Source organism: Protobothrops mucrosquamatus, unplaced genomic scaffold (assembly GCF_001527695.2).
Source record: "Protobothrops mucrosquamatus isolate PMUCROS unplaced genomic scaffold, P.Mucros_1.0 scaffold315, whole genome shotgun sequence".
NCBI classification, from domain to species: Eukaryota; Metazoa; Chordata; class Lepidosauria; order Squamata; family Viperidae; genus Protobothrops; species Protobothrops mucrosquamatus.
In genome coordinates, this window is record NW_015386655.1 from 51063 (window position 1) to 55885 (window position 4823).

The following is a 4823-nucleotide window of genomic DNA, read 5'->3' on the forward strand; positions in this document are numbered from 1 at the left end:
TTCATTAAACTAGACATACCCAATTCCAGCAGCCTTTCCTTATATGCTTTGGCCTCCAGTCCCCTGATCATCTTTGTTGCTCTTCTCTGTACTCTTTCTAGAGTCTCAACATCTTTTTTACATCGTGGTGACCAAAACTGGATGCAGTATTCCAAGTGTGGCCTTACCAAGGCATTGTAAAGTGGTATTAATACTTCACTTGATCTTGATTCTATCCCTCTGTTAATGCAGCCTAGCACTGTGTTGGCCTTTTTGGCAGCTGCAGCAAATAAAAATTTTACAGAACTGATTGGATTGTACATGCCTTCCTGAAATTCAAGCCTGCATTCTTTACAAAGCAGAAAAACGGACTGAGTGGAGCCAAGTGATGAATTGGTTTTTCCTAAGAGGACTGAAGACAATTGGGGAATGGATTTATCATACTTAATTGGAAAATAACTTCATCTGGATTTTTTTTGGGAAGATAGATCAACTTTGGAGAATGGTCTTATTATATTTAACCGGACAATAATTGATAAGAGATTATATTAAGAAACAAATGTTGATATGTGATCTAGGATGAATCAGTGTTAACTATTGGGATAATTTGGGATAGATAAGAAGCCATGGTAAACTTTCTTTTTACAATAACAGAGGGTTTTGAAATTTTAATCTTGCCTTTTTTCATTATTGTTCTACTGTTAACTATTTTGCCATTAATATAGTAGATCGATGACAGGTTAATAATCTGCAAATAGAATTATTAGTGTAAAAATTTTGGGGCCTGTTTCCCAAGGAGTGGGAACTAATATTGCTGTAATATTTTTATCAGTATTCAGCTAGAGGGAATTATATGTGCATATGTGTTTTTAATGCATTTTGATGTCTTGTTTGTGTATTTTAACTTTTTTTATAAAATCAAATATATTTCTTTAAAAAATCCTTTTTTTGCCAATAGTATATAATTGTTAATTCTTGAGACTCTATTTAAAATTCCTTAAATCTGAAGAAGAAAGTAAAACTCACCAGGCGTCAAGTTCAGCTCGCCATTTTATAATATCCATAAAGTACTGTAATTAAAATGAATATTTCCAAAAGTGATTGAAAAGTGAGAAAGATTGGCTTTCTGTCCTTCTGAAAGGCTCTGCCACTGCTAAGAACAAAGGTGTTGTTTCCCTCAGCTCCTGGTGCTCAAATTTGTGGGAGGAGGCTGTTTTACAGTCTCTTCAGGAGAAGCTGCTATTCAAAGCACTCTTGGATGATCTGATCTCCTTATCCGGAGAAATTCTAAGAACTAATCTACTTACCAGTCTTTTGTTCTGTAGAGTGGTCATCATCTCTGTTGGTTTGTGAAGACATCTTCAGTCATCTATGATTCATGCCAGAAACCAGTGGATAGGTCTATCAAAAATATTGAACCTGAAGGTTCAGATTGAGGCAGTATGCTTTCAAACAACAGCACTGGTACTGTAGATGCATATGTATCTATCTCCTGCTTGTCAGCATCCCAGAAGTACCTGCTTGGCTGCTATGAAAAACCAAGCCCATTAAGATGAGTTTTGGCCTGATTCAGTAGGACTTTTTAAAAGTTTAACAACATATATAGCTGCCCACCTGGCAATACAATGGCTATAGGTGGTGAACAATGACTCAAAACCAAACCAAACCAAACCACAATATAGGTAATCAGAAAAAAACAAAATAAATTTGTACCGCTTAAGAACATTCCCTTACTAGTTTGAACAGTGGAATCAAATGGATTAGCCGAGAAGGCTTGCTTCACTTCCTGGCCCAAAAGCCTGGCAGAACAACCAGTTCTGCAATGCTTTACAAAATGATTGGTGCCTTCTAGATCTCTGAGGGAATGTAATTCTACAAGGTAGACACTTTGACAGAGAAGACCCAAGTCCTAGCTCCTGCCACATGGCATGCTTTAATAGATGGGATCTGATGGCTCTGTTGAGATGTGCAATTGGAGGTAGGCAGTGTTGCAAATAACCTGTGCCTGTGCCCTGCAGGGCATTATAGGAGACAATCAAATGCATTTGGAAGCCAATGAACTTCTCAGAGCAGTGGTACTACATCAGTGTAATGTGAAATGGATAAAACTGCCTATGTCATGGCATTTGGGACCATTTGAAGTGACCAAATGCTTTTCAGGATAGAACCGAGTAATATATGTTACAATACTATCAGGTCTCTGTCATTGTTTAACATCTGCATGAAGCCATTGGGGTAGTCATACATCAACACAATAAGAGGCATTATCAGTGTAACAATTAGACATCTCTGCCCCAAGTGATGCTATTGAGGTTCTTTCCCACTGTCCACTTCATCACAACTCAACAACAAACTTTTTCCACAGAACCAGGCAAGATCATCTCTCAGAGACCTCCATAGGCTCTTTACAACTAGATTCCAACTCTGAGCAAATCCAAGCAAGTATATCTGACAGATACTTGGAATAATCCTCATAGTGGCCCTACCAGTATCCACTGAGCCTTCTGTACTCAGGAAGGACTGGGTCGTCTTAAACAGGACCACCAACTGGCTCTCTCTGGATGCAAGAAAGCCAGAAAAATAACTCTATTTTGTTACCTGTATCATTGTTATCTGTAGCATGTAAAGCCTAAGAAATGCACTTACACTGGTTTAATCAGATTCATTCTGTGCATCTCTATCCCCCGATTCTTATAACCCAACTTGGCAAATAGAATCTCACAACCAAGCTACTTCTAGAGCAGCAACCCTAGAATTTAGCAGGTTTCTCAGATGACAATGGCTTCATTCTTACAGTAGGCCTGGGTTGGTGACCGATACTACACATCAAATCTAGCAAGGCAGATCTCTGACAGGAGTCCCGACACCTCTGCCCCATGCCAAGTCACGTTTTGGTACGGCAGACAACGTCAGCTCTCTCATTTACAATTAAATCATGGAGGAAGGAACTTTGTTACAGGCTGAGTGTGCATCAAGTAATTTTAGGTCAATGCCAGATGCTCTGAAGCCCTGGTTTCATGGCTTGGGGTAGAACACAATGGGCTTGAAGGTGATATCAGTACTAAATACTGAAGTCACCTTTCCTGTAGTGTAAGCAACCCGCTTCTGATTCCTGCCAATTTGATTCCTGCCAATCTTGCCAGTCACCATCACTATACTTTTGTTTTCCTCTTCTTCCCATTCATTCCAAACCCTTCAACCCCATCTGTTTCCCTTCCAGCCTCAGGTTGGAAGAGCCCTGTCCAACCTCTTGAACCTCCAGCCATACCACCTGGCAGCTAGTGCTAAGTTCAAGGGTGCTCCTGATGAGTGCTCAGCATCCCTTTAGTCAGCAGTGCTAGCTAACCAGCCTTCCCATTTTCTTTCTAGCTACCTCCAACCTATACTGTCCACCCCATCTACTAATTACCTGGTTGTTATCCAGATAGTAGGGAGTGGGGATGATGCAGGTAAAAATAATGCTCTAACAAGGTAAGTTGGCCCATATTACACACCTAGGTTCCCATCTCTTAACTGGGAAATAAAAGGTGCCACCCTGGTTAACACCCGCCCACCAGCAATACCTACCAAAAACCTTCCAGTCTAAAGCTCAAAAGTCAAGAAGTGTAGAGCATAGAATAATAGACTTGGGAGGGACCTTGGAGGTCTTCTAGTCCAACCCCCTGCTTGAGCAGGAGACCCTATACCAATTCAGGTAAACGATTGTCCAGTCTCTTTTTGAAAGCTTCCAGTGAAGGAGCACCCACAACTTCTGAAGGTAAGTTGTTCCATTGGTTGATTGCTCTCACCATTACAAAATTTCTCCTATGTTCTAGGTTGCTTCTCTCCTTGCTTAGTTTCCATCCATTGTTTCTCATCTTGCCTTTTGGTGCTTTGGAAAATAGTTTGATCCCCTCGTCTTTGTAGGGGCCCCTCAAATATTGGAACACTCCTATCATGCCTCCCCTAGTCCTTCTTTTCATTAGACTGGATGTACCCAATTCTTCATATGTTTTTGACTCCAGCCCCCTAATAATTTTTGTTAGTCTTTTCTGCACTCTTTATAACATCAACTCTTTATATATCAAGAGTAAGAGAACATTAAAGCTGATGTTAAACAAGATCCAATGTGATAGATGAAATTAGTCGCTGATTCATATGGATAATTCAACGGAAGCTGCAGATCCACCAGCCTGCTCCCACTCCACTCCCTATTTATACCATCCTAGAGCCTCTGCATCGGTATCCTAAAGGTCAGATAAGGAAAAGAAAAACAACCATTGGAACAAAAATGTTGGCCCTGAAGATTGCTTGGCTACCTGAAGCTCAGAGTAGATTGTTTCTGCATAGATGTGACTTTCAAATAGGGAAAAGGGCTACCAATTTCCAACATGTGGCCGCAATCTAAATTCATTTCTTGATGGTTAAATTCCTACAGGGACTGTTTGTGCACAGTAGCGGTAGCGCTTCAGACTGTATTCATGTAGTTAAGATGTGCTGAAATTTCTCTAGCATCTCATTCTTAGCATAAGCATTTATCTTATTTTTAGCAGAGAGAGTGATTTGTGCAAGACCAACTGTCTTATTGCACGATTTATTACTATGGGCTGCATGTTCATTTACATATGCGGGACTAAGAGTAATCCTTGAAGTGCTGCATTATTAGACTTCAAAGTTGACTAAGCCTTCTCATTTTTAATCAGCGTGCTTTTAAATTCTGTGATTGTACTTTTAAATTATTCCTAAGTTGCTGTGATCCTGCTGGCTTTAACCTTGTATTCATAAGATGGTCAGCTCTGTAAGTCTTGGATTTCCTGTGATTGAACATTTGTTCTACCGCATAAAACAAATTTTAATTATAGAAA